Raw genomic sequence first — 19942 nt, 5'->3', positions numbered from 1 at the left:
TTTCACCATGTATGCTTATGCACACATTTGTTTTCAGTGATCGTGTCTGGAAGGTGTTCATCATGGAATGCCAATTTAATAGAACAAAGTGTTCTTGAATTGAGTAAGTACTTGAGTGGAGGTCCAATGTCCATCTGCTGCCTTTATATTAAACCTATAAATATATGCACATAGACCTATTTCCCCACCACCCTGTTTAAATATACTTATATATGTACATGCCTGTATTTAGACCATATATAAATGCCCTTTGCCTCCTAGTTCTTTCCTCCATTTCCTTTTACTTTCCTCTTGTCCCACTATCATGCTCAGCCCTCATTTGGGTTTCAGTGATTTCTCTCAGTTACATTGCCCTTGCAGAATCCCTACCAGGCCTCTCACACCCTCCTTGCCACTGATTTTGGATCACTTCTTGCTCCTTGTCCCTGGGTTGGTCAACACCACGTCCTTACCCCCGCCTCTCCCTCTCCCATGTCCCCCCAGAACCATTGGTCCCATTACTTTCTCATCCAGATTGTTCATCCAGCCTATCTTATCTAGATAGACCTGCAGAGATAATAATATGCACCAAAAAACAAAGCATAGCAAGACAAAGCGACAAGAGAGCACAACAATGACAACAACAAAGAAAACCAATGACCCATAAAAGAATAAATTAATTTTAAAAGAAAAAAGAAAAAAATTTAAAAAGGAAAACCTGTTAATCAATCAAGGTCTGATTTTTGACCTCTAGGCGGGTCCTCCAGTTGAGTCCAATGGGGTACTACACTCTGGCCCCAAAGTCTATCCTTTGCACTCCATTGGGAGCTCCCTGCTCTGTTCCCCCTGTTGTTCTGCCGCAGGCCTTTAGTGTTTTGCCTTGGTGTCTAGGGATCAGACGGCGCCAGTGTTGTTGCCCGTAGGGCCATGGGTCAGTGAGGGACGTCTTATCTCATAGTGGGATCAGCCATATGGTCCACTCTGTGCATTGGCTGTTCAGAGCGGGGATATTGTCCTCCAGGCCTGGTGGGCCAGGATGTGCTCCGCTCCCTCTTCCTCCCCTTCATTTTCTCCCATGAGGGATGTTCTTGACGTCTCCCACAGCTCATCGGGTCTTCTTTGTGGTGTTTCTAAATTCAGATGGGATTTGCTCAAAGTCATGCTTTGGCTCTCATGGACTGGCTTTAATTGTCTTCACCGTAAACCTGAACTTATATGTGAGCAGTTAATAGTCTACTCCACAGTCAGCTCCTAGCCTGATGTTAGCTGCTGAGACTGAGCTTCCTCATCATATCTTCCCACAGATATAGTCAACTTTACTGCTGTGTATTTCCTCTGAAGAGGTCCACGTGTATAGCTGCCCTCTGTGTTGTTAGAAAAACATATTTGTGATGAAGAAGTCATTGGTCTCACAAAATTCTATCATGTGATCTCCAGCTTCATTTCTATCACCAAGGACGTACTTTCCAACTGCTGTTCGTTCCTTGGTGTCTCCAACTTTTGCATTCCAATTGCCAATGATTGTCAATACATCTGGATTGCATGCTTGATTCATTTCAGACTGAAGATGCTGTTAAAATTCTTCAGTATCTGCATCACTAGCACTATAGTGCTTAGCGCACAAATTTAAACAATTGTTACATTGACTGGATTTCCTTGTATGTGGACAGATATTGTCCTATGAAAGAGAGTATTATACTTCAAGATAGATGTGGAAATGTCCTTTTTGGTGAAGAATGCAAAACCATCCCTCTTGAATTTGTCATTCTCCACATAGTAGACCATATGATTTTCTGATTCAAAATGGCGAATACCAGTCCATTTCAGCTCACTAATGGCTAGGATATAGATCTTTTTTACCAGCCCTTAGACGTGGGCCCCCCAAAGACAATGGCACCATCACCTGTCATCCAGGTGCCAGGATCATGTCCTTTTGCAAAATGACCTAGAGGGAACCCCCCACCCTACCCCACCTGCGTCCTTCCCACTCCCCGGGTGGCCCAGGTCACACAGGTGCGACAGGACTGTGGGGCTCGCAGTCAGTCAGGTGGTTCACGCCAGACCCCTGGACCTAGAGATAGCCCCTCTTCTCTCTGTCATCTAAGGACAGAGCTGTGGCATGGTGGAGGCGCTGCAACGCCTCTAGGGGCAGTGAGGATATAGATCTCTTATGTTCCAGTTCATTCTTGACAACTTCTAATGTTCCTAGTTTCATACTTCATATGTTCCAAGCTCCAGTTGTTAATAGATGCTTACAACTGCCTCTTCTCATTTTGAGTCATCAGCAAATGAATGTCTTGAAGGCTTTCCTCCATCCATGTGATGATGGTCCAGTCTACTCTGAGAAAGTTCACCTTCGGTCATACTTTGAGTTCCTTCTGAGCGGAAGGCTCCTCTTCTAGCACTAGACCTGACAGTGATCTGCTGCTGTTCACGGGCGTTCAGTGTCTGACAGTGTATGGCTGCTCTTCATAAAGCGGTCAGTGGCTCATCCCTCTGAAGTGGACAGTGTATTCTTTCTTCATATCCTGTTCTTAGTCTGCAAGCTCTGCTGAAACCTGTTCACTTTGGGTGACCTGCTGGTATCTTAACTACCAGTGACATAGCTGCCAGCATCACACACACGGAAGCCACCACAGGGAAACAAACTGACAGACAAGTGATGGATTCTACATATATAGCACACATAAAATAATTTGATTGTCACATATTTTTTACTTTCCTCAATTTCCTTCTGTTCGTATACAATATAGACAAAAAAGAGTCCATTATAAATACATAAGCACTTAACAGAGCTACACAATACATGAAACAAAAAAACTAACAGAGTTGAAGGGAGAACTCTACAATTCACCAATAATAGAGAGAGCCTTTAAAACCCAACTTTCAAAAGTGCATGCAACTAAACAGAACATCACCATGGAAACAGAAGTCTTGAAGTGCTGTCTAAACTAGCTGGCCCTAACAGATAACTTACAGAACACTTCACCAAACATTCACAGGAGACACATTTTCCCCACCTGAGGATGGAACGCTCTAAGATAAACCACATTTTAGGCCATAAAACCAGGCTCAAGATATGTAAAAGAGCAGAAAACATGCAAAGCATGTTCTCTGATCAGAATGGGATGAAATGAGAAGGTACTAACAGAAGGAAATTTAGGAAAAACAATAATATATGAAAATCAAACACCATACGCTAAATAACTAATAGATCAAAGAAAAAAACCACAAAGGAAATTAGAAAATTCTTTGACATAAATGAAAACAAAAATACACCAAACCTAAATACATCAATGCTTAGGGGAAAACATTGCTGTAAATACCTATATTAAAAGAAGAAATCTCTCCATCAATAACCTAACCTTCTACCTTAAGAAACTAGAAAATAATAGCCATGTAACCCAGAGTAAGCAGGAGGAAGGAGCTAATAAAGATTGGAGCAGCAGAAATAGAGGACAGATGAAACAGAACTCAAGCATCAATAAAACCAAATTTAGTTCTTTAAAAATGAGTCAACCAGGGCGCAGTAAAGCACTGATGTAACACACAATATTCCTCTGGTTCCTTGAGGCTTCCTCACCCCCCCACTATCATGACCCCAGTCCTGCCTTTCACTGTGGGCTAGAGTGGATCATGTGCCCAGGTACAGATAAGAGATAAGAGCTCATGACACATGGAATCCAGGAACAGGAATGGGAGTAGTGATACCAGGAGGGTAAGGGTAAGGTGGGAAGAGGAGAGGAGGAAGGGGGAACCAATCCCAATGATCAACACAATCGCAATGATCAACCACATACACTCCACCCTCCAGGGGGACAAACAACAGAAACCGTGGGGAAAAGGAGACAGCAGTCATTGTAAGATGAAAATAATACTTTAAAATTTATCGAGGGGCCACAAGGGTGAGAGGTGGGGAGGGAAAAAAGAGGGGCTGATACCAAGGGCTCAATAGAAACTAAATGTCCAGAAAAGAATGATGGCAACATATGTACAAATATGCTTGATACAATTGACATATGGATTGCTATAAGTGTTGTAAGAGCTCCCAATAAAATGATCTTTTAATTAATTAATTAATTAATTAAATAGAGCAACTTGATAAAGTTGCTCACCCTTTTGTACCTATGTCCCCCAGCTGTAAAATAAAGATATGGGCGGTGCCTGCAGCTGGGAGTCGTGGTGAGGGCTACGTAATTTAATGCACACGCTTTGAACAGGGCACGACACACAGTGAGTGCTAGCATGTGTCAAGGGCCACTGCTTCGTTTAACCACCTTCTCCATGAGGGTAAGACGCTGAGAAAGGATTTCCACTCAGAATCATGTACGTGTTTTGGATTTGCAGGAAGGGGCGGGGGGCACAATTCAATACATAACATCTTATACTAATAAATAAGTGCTTTAGATGAGCCAGACCTGACTATGCATAATTTCTCACAAGGGAAGTTTTCTTTGGAAAAATAAAGTTCTTATAACTTAGCTGGACGAACATTTTTCTAATCAAGAGATAATGAACTTCCATTTGAACCGCTAGTTCACTATATTCATTGCTCATCTTTTCCCACAACCCAGAGGAAAGGCCCAGAATGCCATTGCCCTGGTATAACAGAGTTCTCGATGTTCCTCCGCTTACTTTGATGAATAGTAATTTGGATCTTACAAGCTTGTGACGGGCCATCTAAGATGCAGCCACTAGTCTCCCCAAATCCAGATCAAAGAAAGATAAGGAAAATCAAAGCGTCAAGGAACAATGAATCCAAATTACTCATGGGCCATGCCGTCCACAGCCTCCACTACCCTGAGACAAGAAATAGATGGCTCCTGTTGCCACTTCCTACTGCTCGATCAGGATCCTAGGAGAAAGTTTGGATTGAGAGGGAAAGAGAAAATGTAGACCAAAATTCAAAATCATGGAACAGACCCTACTTACTAGAAACTACGATCAGACTTACTTGCTAGAAATAATGGAACCCTGAGACTGAAACACCTTGCAGTCTGGAAGTGAACCCAGCCCTAGAGACTAAGTTTTACTCAAACCACAGACAGGTCTACAAGGTGGGAATGACAGAGGGAAGAACGTAGTCATTCCTCAGTATCAACCACATGCGGCCAAACGGGCAGCATTTGTGCCAAAACAAAGTCCCAGAGCCAGAAGGGCAAGGAAGAAGGCAGAGGAATGTGGGAGACCCAGGGAGAAAGTGTGAGGAACGTTGGTATGCTGAGCAGGTTGCAACCGATGTCTCTAAAACTCAGCAGTGAAGAAAACAGCAATGAGTGTTTGTAGCACAAGCAGACGAAGCCACAGGATTCGAAGCATCATTATAACTAGGTCATCACGACAGCGCTGGCTGAAGCACCTTAGAAGGTTCAAAGGATGTCAACATGGAAGTTTAGCCTTGAAAGTATATTGATACATGTAAGCGGAGCTTATGGAAAAAATGTTTTGGTTGTTATAGCTAACTACAGAGATATTTTTTAAAATAATAAATTCCTGCTGCAACACAGCAAAATAAATCATTTGCCTACTCTGAGCATGATTAGCCACTGAATTGCCTCCATTAAGTACTTGTTTTAAGGCATCACATATATATTCTGGAGGGTGAGAATTTCCCTATTACACAGGCAGTGAGGTGATTTGGCTTCTGTATATTTCTGTGGTAGAATTATGTGGCAGACACAGGTTCAATTCCCAGCAATGTACCTCACATGCAGGCATTACCTGTCTGCTAATGGGGTCCTTGGGTGTTGCAATGATGATCTGCTCCAGCCTAAGATGGGCTAGGAAGAGAGACCCATGGTGATCTCCTTTGGAAAACCCCCGTGATCAGACCCCACCCACTCACAGGGGTGTCACAGGACCAGGCAGTGGTTTGCTCTATTAGGCATGGGGGCACCGTGAGTTGTGGGAGCCTGAGCAGCAGCCAACAACAGTACAACAACTTGGCTCGCGGTCGGTCTTTCTGACATTACCAGTCAGAGCTTTAGCCCATCCATACCAACCCCAGACCGTCACCGTCAGTCCATGTCATGAGGGAATGGACGTTCTCGGTGCAAGTCGGCAAACGTTGATAGCATGCATACTCTGGACATGTTAGCATGGGCTTCTTTACTCAGTTCATGGCTGATAACTCTGCCAGTCCACCCGGGTTCCAGATTGTACAATTCTTCTTGATATGATTGAATTCATTCTTATTACCTCCCTATTTCCCCCCAACCTCTCCTGCCATACCCCTCAGAAAGCACTAATCCAGTTGTCTCTATAGATTTACCTAACCTAGACTTCATATCCAGAAAAGCATAAAACAAAACACTAACAACAATAACAACAAAAGGATGCTTGACACTGGTGAGATTTGTCCCAGACTTTAGAGGCATCTGTAAAAGACGTGGCCCATCACGCACAGGTTCACGTTCATAGCCAGCCAATGGCAGTCCAGATTCACTTCGTCCCTAGTAGATTTGTATGTGCTGTGTCCTGTTGTTGCTTTGTTTGTACCTGATACTTCTGTGGCAGCAATAAGCAGTCATGAGCTTCATTCATTTGCTTTTCACACTTGTCCAAAGACCAATGCCTGTTTCAGCCATGACCCCCAGAAATGTGCATATTTCTGTCAGTGACGGCTCTTTTTCTCCGATGATTCATAGTTGGTTCAATTGAATGAGGAAAACCAAATCAACAAACGTTGCAGCGGAATCCCAGACCCGGTGTGAAATTATGCATTCTTTTACATTGTCATCCACATGACTGTCAACTTCCAAAAGGGATCTTTTGATTGATTGCTGCAAGAACATATAATACCGAGAGGAATCCGGTGTTGGAGAAATCATCCTAGCAAACTGCTTCATTTTATTCTCCTGGCACTTAAAATTTTGTATCGTGTTATTTACTTGATTGTTATTGTTATGCTCTGTCGCCTCTTCTTTCCCACACAGAAAGTTAAACCCCATGAGGTAGGGACTTGTCTGTATCCACTGGCATCTCCCCAGCACTTAAATCAGTGCCCAGCGCATAGTACTCAGTGAAGGCATGTGGAATGAATGAACTGGTAGTCTGGGGTAAGATGGGCATCTGAATGAAGTCAGTGGCCAGAGGCACAGAGATGACATCAAAGACCCACCTCTTTCTCTGTTGCTCTGCAGTCCTCAGTGAGAGCTTTGTTGCATGCCCGGTCTCCTCTGAAGTCCCAAGGTAGCTACCAGAGGCAGTTCTCTGTGTCTATGACCACAGAGTTTGACCGCGCTAGGGAAGAGACAAAGGAGCCCTGGTGGTGTAGTGGTCATGCATTAAGCTGCTAACTGCAAGGTCAGCAGTTTGAAACCACCAGCAGATCTTCAAGGAGAAAGCTGGGCTTTCTACTCCTGTATAACATTAACAGTCTCAGCAACTCACAGGGCAGTTCTACCCTGTCCTATAGGGTTGCTGTGTGTCAGTCTCTACTTGATAGCAGTGAGTCTGCTTTGATTTTGGAGGGAAGAGACAGGAGCTGGAGACGGAAGTTAAGAAGTCAACTGCGTGGAGTGTCCCAGAAAGAGTGTACAAAGAGAGGGGAAGAGAACACGTTGCAGAAGCGGAAGCAGGAATACACCCAGGTCTGAGACAGGGCTAGAGCCCTTGAGAAAGGCAAAGGCACCAGGCTTGCTTTGGTGGCCTGGGGAAGAGGGTGGCCCCCTTGGGACGTTTGCTTCTTTGGACAGTTCCTGTCTCTGAAACTCCTCCCCATTCTGTGTCTCCTCCATCCTTACTCCAGAACTCGTCCACGTGGTATTGCCTTCCCTGGTTTGATGACTAGATCTTAATATTTTCTGGAATTCTATCTTTGGCCCTCTTGCCTCACTCTCCTTTGCCTATGTGACTCCATTCAAGCCTACGGCTTTCTTTTTTTAAATAAAGCATTTTATTTCCTTCATTGTGAATTTTATGCTCAGACACCCTATTTCTCTTACACCCCACTTTGTACTTTAAACTTTTCTGTCAAATAAACTTCTGAAACTTAGAATAGACAGTGTTTTGTAACAAGATCAAGAGGAACAATTTTTTATAGGTCGGTGTCTTTAATTTCAATTTCTTTGTTTTTTATTAAATACTTTTATTGGGGGCTCTTACAGCTCTCATTGCAATCCACACATTCATCCATGGTGTCAAGCACATTTGTACATATGCTGCCATCATCTTTTTCAAAGTATTTTCTTTCTACTTGAGCCCTTGTATCAGCTAAGCCTATGGTTTTCATGAAGACTCTTCTTCCTTTGAGGTCTCTGGGCAACTGACTACAAATTGAAAGGTTAGCAGTTTGAATCCACCCAACACAGCACCATGTAAGAAGGGCCTACAGTCTTCATCTGTCAAGGTGACAGCCCGTGAGCCCTACGGAGCAGCTCGACTGTCTCATCTGGGGTCATTACCAGTCAGAATCAACTCAACAGCAACAGGTTTGATTTGGGGTTTTGACTTCTTTGGGAAGTAGGAAAGAAAGAGGGAGGAGGAAAGGAGGAGAAAAGAAAAGATGGAAAAAGATTCTGGAAATCATTGCCACCCAAGATGCTGTTCCATTAATATCATTCTTATTTGATTCAAAGAATCCTGGTGACACTGTGGCTTAGACATTCATTGGGCTGCTAACCTCAAGGTCAGAGGTGCAAACCCACTAGTTACTCCTCAGGAGAAAGGTGAGGCTGTCTGCTCCTGCAAAGATTCACAATCTTGGAAACCCTCTCTAGTGTGAGTTGGAATCAACTCCATGACAGTGGGTTGGGTTGGGTTTTCATTTATTTTATTAGATTCAAGTGGAGGGGTTGGCCTTTAATTCTTTATAAGTCAATAAAATATGGAAAACTCTTTCACTGCCATCAAGTTGGTTCTGACTCAGAGCGACCCTATAGGGCACGGTAGAACCACTCCTAGGAGATTCCCAGACCAGATCACTCTCTTTAAGGTTTTGTTGACCAGTCTGCCCTTAAATCCACCCAGAAAAGAAGATCCCTCCTTTGGGATCTGGGCCTGGCTCTCCAATCATGGTCCCTTCTTTTTTTTTTTAAACTAGTGTTTTTTATTGTATCTTTTTTTTTAGAAGTTTTATTGGCACTTGAGCCACATATCACACAATTCAACAGTTTGATTATATCAAGAAAAGTTGTACAATCATTACCCACTTTCTCGCTGCCCCACCCCCACCCCGCCCCACCATGGTTAAATCACTTTTAAAATGAATTGTGTAATCACCATCAGTTCTAGTACTCCCTCCCCCTCATGGTCCCTTCTTACCTCACAAGGAATCTGCAGGGCCCACAGGACACAGTTTATGCCCTCCCCCTATAGAGCCCAGAACTCCCTGCGAAATGATATTGGACCTACTCTAGAGCCTTCCCTGGACAGTGGAGGGCCACCGTTGTGCTCAGACCTGCTGTGACCCAGAGGCCGCATGTGGGGGAGCTGGCTGGCTCTTGGCCCTGTACACCCGATGTCCACGTGCACCATGCCAGGTGCCTCCCGGTGGCTACAGAGTGGGTCCTGAAAAGAGCAGGGGTGAGAAGCGAATTCTTTCCATGCATCTCATGCCAGTGGGGAATTCCAAGGAATTCCAAGGAATTTTCAAGTTCTGAATGTATGTGACTCTGGCCTTAGAAAGTCTTATTGAATGTCTTATTGAACATTTTATTAGTTTAGTCATTTGGAAGCACTTAGGTAAAGGGGATAGATATTGTCCTCGGTTTACACTCTTGACGGGGGCCATGCAAATGTAGGTGAGAGCACTTTTATGGAGATGTCCTGATCAAGAGGAGGGACAAGTAAACTGAGCGACAGAAGCTGTTCTCTGTCAGCATGGCAGTCTGGGAGGAAGGAATGCAACACAGCGCCATACCAATGCCATTTCCGGTGTGGCTGCCAGGCCAGCCTTTCTGCTCAGTAGCTCTCAGCAGTGTTAGATGTACAATACCGCCACCCTTCACCCCACCCCCCAATGCCCCCCTACCCCACCCCACCCCCGACCCAGAAAAAACAGAAGTGCAAGCATAACTGACTTCAGAAAAAGTCATCCGGGAAAAACGTTCCCCCACCCCTTTACTGGGAGATATTAAAATGCATTGAAACATTCCATTTTGTGGGTTTGATATGAACATTGCATTGTGTGGATATGTATATAGAACGGGGGTTTGCTTCTATCAGTGAGCTAAATCTGGTTAAAATAGTAGCGGGAAAGCCTTTTGCTTTGTGCTTCTGAGAAACAGCTTCTGGAATGGCGTCTAGCTGGCACCGTTCCCCTTCAGAGATCACAGGTGCGTTAACTTCCACTTGCAAAGTACAAGCAGCTTCCGATGTGTATTTCCCACCCCACCCCCGCCCCCAGGGGAAGCACACCTGTGCACTCACCTACCTACTCAGCATCTCCATCACCCTCCCGGCACTCCGCCTGGAGCAGTCTAGTTAGGGATTGAACTGAGTGTCCTAAAAAGATACTTGGAAGCCCTCACCTAAGGTACCTGGTGAATGTGAGCTGGTTTGGGAATCGGGTCTTTGAAGATGTTGCTTAGGAAGGTTAACATAAAGTCACATTGGAACGGGGTGGGTCCTAATCCCATCTGACTGGTGACTGCATCAATGTGGCGAAGAGACATAGAGACCAAGATGGAGGAGGGTGCTATGTCAGGCTGCGGCTGGCAGCCCAGGAGCCAGGAGAGAGGGGGCACAGAGCACCTTCTCCCTGGAGCCTTCGGAAGGAGTTCAGTCGAGGCCTTCTTTGCATAAATAGGAGCCAAGCATCTCGCTTAATGGCTCCTGGTTTGTGGCAACAGGGCAGTCCTAGAAAACAGACACTTTGGTCTAATCCTGCTCCTTGGTGGGGGCACCCATGTCCCCAAAGCAGTGGTAGGAAGTCCTTCTACTTTAGATCCATCCTTTCTCCCTCCCTTCACAGATGAGAGGGTGGCTTCAAAAAGTTCATGGAAATAAGGAATGAGAAAGAGCTCCATGCGGGCTCCTTTGCTCCCCACTGCTACCCTCGCTGGCCTGCTGTCTGTTTCTCAAACTCCTGCCACAGGGCCTCCCTTCTCTGTAGAAGTCTCTGCCCTCAAGGGTCTCCCCGCCACCAGCCGCCCTTCAATAGCCAAAGGGGGTGCCACCAAACGCTGTCTGGTTCTTCCCATTGCCTTTGTCTCATCTGACATTTTCTTGTTTGTTTATTTATTTGTAGGTCAGTTACTGCCTGTCTCTCCCTGCATGCGCGCGCGCACACACACACACTATAAATTCCATGAGGGCAGAAAGCCTTGTCTGGCTTATTTCCTTTTGTATCTCTAATTAGGAGCCCCCGGGGCACAGTGGCAAAGCGTCCCACTGCGAGGTGGCTAAAGGTTGGCAGTTTGAAACCACCCGCGGCTCCATGGAAGGAGCTTTGGTCATCTGCTTGGGTAAACATCACAGCCTCAGAAACCCTCTAGGGCAGGCCTCCTCTGCCCTGCATGGTCGCTGCGAGTTGGAATGAGCTTCACGGTAAAGGAATGGGTCTCCAGCGCCGAGCACGATGGCTGGTGTTAGCTACTGAGTCAGCTCCGACTGGGGAACTCCCGCCCTGTCTTCAGGGTTGGTGGCATATCTGAGCCTGCTGTGTGGTGCCTTCCCACCCCAAAGACTCCTGGTCCAGCATTCGATGGGAGAACGTTCTCTGATGACTTGTACAGTTTTCATGGCTGTTTCCCAGATATAGACTGTCAGACAGTGCTTAGTCTCGAGCCTCTGCTGAAACCTGCCCACCCTGTGAGGACTCTATAGATGGTACAGCTTCCACTACCATAGCTGGAAAACATCACCTGCCATCTTCACTTGTCTCCTATTTGAACATCACCTTGATCCAGTCTGTTTTCCTCAGAGCCTTTTCCCTCCGCAGCCCCTCGCTCCAAGATCATCAGTTTGCGCAGGTCAATTCCCATGGGCCAGTTTCCGTCCTTACCTTGGCCGTCCTTCCTAGGATAGTCTATGCCTGCATTTCATGCTGCCTGATGCCCCTCCTTCTTGACCCTCTTAGTGGAGTGGAAGTGCAATTTATCACCCAAAGTGGGCCACGTTGGGACATGAAAAGGGACCGCGAATTAATAATTGTGAGAGGCTAGCAGTCAGAAACCAGGACTCTCCCAGGCAAACGCGACATAGGGCCACCTCCTTCTAAAACATTCCTCTCCCTTCCCTGCTGCACATCCTCAGTCTCCTTTATGGGATCCTTTTCCTCCACGAAGGAGCCCTGGTGGCCCAGTGGTGATGTGTTGGGCCGCTAACTGCAAGGTCAGCAGTTGGAAACCACCAGCTGCTCTGAAGGAGAAAGATGGGGCTTTCCACTCCTGCAAAGAGTGACCGTCTCAGAAACCCACAGGGGCAGCTCTACCCTGTCCGACGGAGTCACTAGGAGTCAGCATCAACTTAATGACCATGACTTTTTGTTGCTGTTTCCTCCACTAAAGGTGTGCCAGGTCTTTTTGGGCAGGAGCAGAGGAATCTGTCCAGTGCAAAAGGTTGATGAACTGGGAGTCTAATGACCTCACTCCTCCTCGCGGCCACCCTCACCCCACCCCCCAGTAGTCTCAGTGTAGGAGTAAGGGCTGGATTGAGGAAGGAGCCTGGAGAGAGAAGGCGGCCCAGTGATTGGAGACCAGGAGACCAAGCCCTGGTGTCCACACAGGCAGGGAGGCAGTGGTGGTTTGGGGAGATGGGTGGGTGTGTGCTTGCTGTGGTGCCTGTCCTTGTAATGATAGCACTTCCCTGGCAGTGCTCAAAATCCAAGAAAGGGGAAGAAAGACATCTGCCAAGAAGGTGCCAAGGGAGGTGTGTAAGAGAAGGAAACATTGGGGAGGGGGCTGGGCCATGGTACATTTTAGAAAGCACAGAAGGCCCAGAGCGCCACTCCACAGCAAGGAAACCAGACCTCCCATGAGGGGGGGGCCGGCCAGCGGCCTGTCCCCAGGTACCTAATGCGGAACTTCAGATTCCACCCTAGCATGGCGTTCCGTGGAGTTGGCCAGGCTGGGAAATAAGTGGGGCTGGGCAGAGGGGCCATGAGGAGGTGAGGAGAGGGGCAGGGCCCTCTCACAAGTGGCTTGTTCCTGCTTGCGCGTTGGTCAAAGGGAGTGCAGGGCTTGGCCAGAAAAACTCCTTTGAAGGGCTCTAGCCTGCCTCCTGGGATCCCTGTCCCGCTCAGAGATTCTGAGGAGCTCTGGCATGCTGGCCTGAGATACACCCCGACCCCGCCACCCCGCCACCGGTGGTGGGGGTGGCCACAGTTCCTCCTTCCACTGCCAAGCCTGGGAGGCACAGGCAGTGGCAGCTGGGTGGAGGGGGCGAGGATGGGGAGGGAGGGGCTTCAATTTGCATTCCGGTCTTCAGAAGGAGACTCCCTCCCGGGAAGTGGGATGCTAGCGGGAGGGGGGCTTTGGCTTCTGGGAGGGTGGTGTCAGGGAGGGGAGCCGCAAACATCCGCCGGGTCCCCACCCTTCGGGGTTGCGAGAGCCCTTAGAGCTCCAGAAACCTCGCCCCTGTCCACCTCCTCCCCCTCCCCCCAGGCTGGCGGCCCGGAGCCCCGCCCCGCTTTGGGTGGTCTCCTTTCCAGACGTGGATCTTTCTTAAGGAAGTTACCAGAAGCGCGCCGGCGCCAGCTGGCCTCAGGTCCTTGCGGCTTCTGGGTGACGTCTGCACCGTGGACACGGCTGTGACGGGGAGACAGATGTGTCGTCCCCCTCCCCCCTGTCACTGCTTTGGGGCCGGGGCAGTGGGAGCAGGAGGGGGTGCCGAGGGGTGGGAGGGGAATCTGAGCTAGGGCAGGGGGGCTTTGAATAAGACCAGGACTGGCCCTGGGACCAGAGGGGGCTGGCCCCGGGCTCTGCGGGGGAGGGGAGGGCATCGCTGGTAGACCCCCCTCCCCTGTGCTTCTGGTAACCAGTCCACAGGTAACCAGCCCCAGTGGCCTGGGAAAGAGCCTACTGCTGTCAAGCCCCAGTGGCCTGGGAAAGAGCCTGCCGCTGTCAAGCCTGCCGCTGTCTCCTCCTCCTCCCCCAGGTCTAGTTTGATCCCCATAGCAACCCAGGGGGGCTTGAGGGAGGGTGAGGATGGAAGCAGACAATGGTCAGTTCGAAACCACCAGCCGCTCCGTGGGAGAAAGACAGGGATTTCTACTCCCACAGAGAGGTACAGTCTCGGAGTCGACTTGATGGCAGTGAATTTGGGGTTTGGGGGTATATGGACAACCGTTTTGGAAAATGAGATGGACCACTTCAAACGACTGGGAATAGAAATTCTGGAAGATCCAGCAATCCCTCTTTGGGTTATCGCCCCGAGGCCCATACATGCCCACACTCATCACTGCCCTGTTCACAACGCCAAGAAGTCAGACACAGCACGAATACATGGGAGAACGGCTAAAAAATCTTTGGTGCACATACACGATGCAATATTCTACATCACTACACGGCACAATATTCTACATCACTACACAGCGCAATATTCTACATCACTGGAAAGGAATGATGAAAGTACCTCGTGACGTGGCCGAACCTGGAGGACATTAGGCTGAGTGAGGTTAGTCAATCACAAGAGGAGAGGCATTGGACGAGACCACTACTGTAAGGATGAAAACCAAGACAAAGTGCACACCAAAGGTAACAGACTTCGGAGGGGGGTGGGGATGGAACAAAGGAAAGACGATGATGTAACTGACTAGACCAGGGCTCAGCCAACTTTTGAGAAGGAAGAGCCAATCCTGTCCCTCGCAACAATTTAAAACGATTCGAGAGCCATCTATATATATACAAACAAATGCAATCATTATTATTTGAATAATATCCTTTAAATTTTTTTCCATTTTGCTTCAGAACCACCTGTGCAACCGAGAGCCACCCACGACTTGCAAGTGGGTGGCAGTTTTGCCACTCCTCGACTGGAGGTGGAGAGGTGCGCACTGGAGTGGGCGGGAGACGGGAATCAGGAGGGGGCTTTGGAGTAGTTTGGGGGGGGGCATTGAAGTTGATGAGTGGTTTGAACTGTTAGATGCAGCGTTGATAGTCTGAAATGTAATCCTACCACCACCCACTCATAATTCACAATTTAAAAATCCTTTTGAAAGAACAGGTCTATAAAAATGTTAAGAGCTTTCTATAGACCAGGAGCCCTGGTGGCGCAAGAGTTAAGCACTCGACCGCGAATCGAAAGATTGGTGGTCCCATGGCGCCCTGCAGCTCTGGGGAGAAAGGCCTATTTCCCTTTATCCATAAAGATTCCAAACCTAAACCAAACCAAATCTGCCCCCAATGGATTGCTTCCTAGGAGCCCTGTCGGTCTCGGTGGGTTACACATTGAACAGGGAACCCCAAAGGCAGCCATCCAACCCACCAGCCAGATAGGCGGTCTGCTCCCAGAAAGAATTAAACGTCTCAGAAACCCTAAGGGGCAGGTCTACGCTACCCTATCGTCTCAAGATGAACCGTACAGATTACAGCGCAGAAAACCCGAAGGGGTCCTTCTACCTGTCCCACAGGGCTGCCATGGCACCCAACCACCATCCCGAGCCCAATAACCAGGGGCTTCTGGGTGTGGCAGGCACTCAACTCCCAATCTGAAGGTTGGCCGTTTGACTCACCCAGTGACACTGGGAAACGGAGCTGGTGAGCTGCCCCTATAATGATCGCAGTTAGGAAACCTCCATGAGGCAGTTCTGTGGACAGGCAATGGCACAGCAGTGGTTATAGACTGCACCCCTAGACCTCCTATGATCCTTGTTTTGGGATACGGCCTGCCAAGGTCAGCAGCCCCCGACGGATCTGAAACACGTGTGCGTGCGTGCGTGCGTGCGTGTGCGTGCGTGTGTTTTCTCTCCAATCTAGTGAGGAGGGAAGCCCAGGGTCCTGGTTTTAACTTCTGGCTGTGTCCTAGGGAAAGTCATGCAGGCCATCTCTATCTAAGGAATGCTAATCCTCCCTGGAGCTCTGCCAGCTGCCTCTGACCTGAGCTTGATTGCTATTCCTGAGTGACCAGCCCCACCATCTCCCACATCACCAACTGACAGTCCCCCACCCCCACACTCCCGGGCTGCCCACCCCAGCGCTCCCCCATTCTTTTCTTTGAGCTCAGGGCAGGGCCTCTTAAGCTCAGGGGCCTTGGGTCTGGAGCTGGCCTCCTTTCTTGGCAACTGCTGGAAAACCTCAGCAGCGGCTGGCCCAGGAAACCCTTTTGTGCCTGCCCGCGGGAGAATTTTGATTGGCTTCAGCTGGGATGACTTCAGCCTCTTCAGAATTTGGGGGTGTTCCCATTTTCCACGGGCTCCACCTTCCTCCTAGGAGTTCCCTTCTGGTTCTCCTGCTCCCCAGCCCCCTCCGCCTCCAGCCTGCCTAGGTTTGAGAATTCTGGAGCCTCACTTGGGAAGGCACACACGTTTTCACGTGTACACACGCAGATGTGCGTCCTAGATTCTTCAGCTCAGCCATCTGTTCATCCGTCTGCCGGCTGGTTCTCTCCCCACCAGGTGCTCCTGGCCCATCGTGGCCCATCCAGCTTTGCCAAGGGCCCTCGGCACGTTCCCTCCTCCCTCAGCCCCTGCTCGCTCCTCCCTGACTTCCTCTGATGTCATGTAGGAAACAGCACCGTTTAAAATAACCACACTTACCTTGTGTGCGGGGAGTCCGAGGGGGTGAACAAAGGTGCTCAGCTACTAATACAGAGGTTGGTGGTTCAAACTCACCCAGCAGCTCTGCCAACGCCAGACTTAGTCTGCTCCTGTGGCAGCTACAGCCTAGGAAAACGACATCACCTTTCTACTCTGGCACGAAGAGTAGTAACTGCAAGTGAAAATCAACGCGGAGACACCTGAAAACTATACTCTCTTGTTCTAGCCCTCACCTCGCATGATCTCATTTAATCTTCACCACATCGCAGGAGGTGAGTGTCGCAGTCTTCACTTTGTAGATGAAGAAGTGGCAACGTAGAACATTGCTATGACTTGCTCAAAATGAGCGTGTAGTGCCCCCAGGCTAAGAACAATTAGTTCTTATGATGTGTCCCTCATCAATACTTGCCCTGATGCCCAGATCACTGCAGATATATGGACACTGCAGCAAAGTATGGTGAAGAAATAAGAGCTGCCCCGTTATTGGAAAGAATAGTGTCTTAAAGGCTTGTGTTCAAACAAGCAGCCATCCACGTGAGCTGTCGGCTGAGTCTCCTTGGAAAAAGCCCACCAACCTGTGTGACCCAAAGATTGTCAATAATAAAATCCAAGACTGGAGGAGGGAATTGTATTGACGCTTGGATTCTGAGTACCTGGTTTGCAGAAGACTGCAGATAACAGGGAAAGCCCCAAATTAATTTGCAGGATTCCCTACATGGATTAAGCCTACTGTGAACACCCTCTGACCATTAACCAGGGATGTAAATCACCTTGCTACCGAATAGTACATGAGGAAATGAATTAATGCAGATGTAGTTAGGTTACAATTCGACACCTTGTCATTTGTCCTCCCTTTTGATCCATTTTAAATTGGTTGTAGCTTTTAATATTTTCTGCTCTCTTTTCGATTGAGGTTTTCCTCTGTTTTATTATGCTATTGGCTTTTGTTGGTTTATTTGTTTCTTGCTTTTCTTTATGTAAAAGATAGGTAAATATAGAGAGAAATGAACTGGATTAATAATTTCTTAGCAGGAGAGGTTGGAGGAAATGGGAAGCCAACAACAATGAGTACAAGAAGGAAGCAATGTTTCTAAATTTGAATGTGGTGATGACTCCCCAACTGTTTATAATATGTTTAAATCATTGAATTATGTGATGTGTGAATTTTACGTCAAGAAAACTGTTTTAAAGTTTTTGAAGAGCACTTGCTAGAGGCAGCGTCAGCCTCCAGGGGCAGAGCCATTGCATAATGCTGTTACACACAGAAATAAATGCCTCTGTCTGCCAGCCTCACCGTCGGCTCCCCCAAAAGAACCAGCAAGTCCCGTCAGCTCTACTTTCAAAATCACTCAGTACTGACCACGTCTCCCTTAGGCCCTGCGCTGAGCCTTGCAGCTTCTGCGTGGACAGACTGCAACTGCGTCCTCCCCCTTCCATCTGCATGTGGCGGCCTGTGACCTTTCCAGCTCTCCCTCCAGTTGGGTCTCATCTCACCCAGACTGGAAGCTGAGATCCCTATTGTGGCCTATCAGACCTTCCCTAGTCTGTAACCCCATTTCCTTTCCTCCCCTTAACTCCAGATTTCAGGTCCTATTTCTCTCCAGTTAACTCTGTACAGCGCCCCCCCACCCCCACCCCCATTCCTTGAATAGCGAGTTCTGGCTTCAGGGCCTCTGTTCTGATGTCTGGGGTGCATTTTCCCTTAACTAGTAATGATTCAGCCCCTCCCCTCCTTTGAGGTTTACCTAGATGTCACCTATTTGGTGACTCTTTCTCCATTCTATATTGCTCCCTACTCCTCCTTACTCCTTGCTTATTTGTGGGGTACGTGGGCTCCCTTGCCAGAGGTCAGCTTTGTGAGGACATGGGGTTCATTGTTCCCTGCTGCGCTTCGTTCCCAAGGTCTAGAACAGAACATGGTACATAATAGGTACTCAAGAACTATTTCTGATGGGGGAGGAAAGGGGACAAAAGAGCTGATACCAAGGGCTCAAGTAGAAAGAAAATGTTTTGGAAATGATGATGGCAACATACGTACAAGTGTGCTTAATACAATTGAATGAGGGATTGTTATAAGATCTGGAAGAAACCCCCCCCCCATTACATGATTAATAAAAAAAGAGAATTATTTTTGAAAGGAAGAGAAGGGGGGCAGAGGGAGGAGGGGCTGGTTAGGTCATTTCTGTTGGCAGTGACCAGCCTGGGCTGGTCTGGGCTGGAGGCGGCCCATTCCAGCTGACCTGGGGAAGGCTGCAATTTGGGTCCAGATCTCAGCCAGGAGTGGCCTACAGGCTATTGCTGGCTTCCCTTTGCAGCTTCAGGACCAAGTGTTGCTGGGGGTCTCTGAAGCTGCCGGTCCCAGGGTGGGCTGTCAGAAAGCTGAGTCTGAGATGGAGTTTGATGTGCAGGAATGTATGAGAGAGTTCAGTGAATGAGGAATCTGTCTGAGGGAGGGACACAGAGAGGGGAGCCCTCGGGAGTGGAGTGAGGGGAAGTCCCGTTGCGATTTAGGTCCAAGGAACTCAAATGGCCCACGAGGAGGTGAAACGGTCAAGCCTTAAACTCCAGCCTTGACTCATCATGGGCTGTGGGCGCGGGGTAAGGATAGGACCTTTGCCCCAGGTGGTGGAAGTCCTGAGGAGGCCAACAGCAAGGCTCACAGCTGGGCAGCCACCCTTCCCTAAAGACAGGGCAGGGCTGCGTCTACCACAAGACCCTGGTTGGGGGTCTGCCTCACTCAGCGAGGCCTCACTCACTTTTTGGGGTCTTGAGACCCCAGACAGGGAATGAGCTGGACCCTAGAGCGACACAACTCAGGTTAGACACCCTGCGGACTAGCATTTATCCTCCCCCAGTGAAAGAACCAAGATGACTTCAGACCAATTTCGAGAAGTACTGACTGTGCTTTTTGAGTTGGACAAAGAACAGGAAGGTGCAGGCCTGGGGGTTGGGATGAACAGGCAAGCACCTTGCCTGCTCTCCCTCCCCTGTACCTCCTCTCTGCCAGTCTGCCCCTTTGTTACCCAGAATAGCAGGTAGGCAGTGCCACCATGAAAACCAAGGACATTGGGCTCCTCACAGCTGGTGCCCTTTCTCCCACCTCCTCCCACCCACCCCCGTTCTGTGGGCTCTGTGGGTCTGGTGAGGATGTGGAGGGATGGGAGGTCCTGTCCGCTGCAGGTGGGAATGCCAGATGGGATAACACCTGTGGAAAACGGTGTGGCGCACTAGTAGGCCACTGGAGATCCCCTTGCAGAGGGGTCTCGGGGAGGAGATGAGCCAGTCAGGGTGCGATGTAGCAACGATGAAAAATACAACTTTCCT

General features: G+C 48.5%; 1 non-coding gene across 1 annotated transcript; it reads right to left on the bottom strand.

The window, feature by feature from the left end:
• Window positions 1–2002: 2002 nt before the first annotated feature.
• LOC115869008 lies at window positions 2003–2132 on the bottom strand. The gene has a single exon (XR_004045932.1). It is a non-coding gene; the product is annotated as a small nucleolar RNA SNORA17 (small nucleolar RNA).
• Between the last annotated feature and the right edge of the window lie 17810 nt (window positions 2133–19942).

This window comes from Echinops telfairi, unplaced genomic scaffold, assembly GCF_000313985.2.
Source record: "Echinops telfairi isolate 266 unplaced genomic scaffold, ASM31398v2 ScPeMD7_1;HRSCAF=3_0, whole genome shotgun sequence".
NCBI classification, from domain to species: domain Eukaryota; kingdom Metazoa; phylum Chordata; class Mammalia; order Afrosoricida; family Tenrecidae; genus Echinops; species Echinops telfairi.
This window is presented reverse-complemented; position numbering and strand designations above follow the sequence as displayed.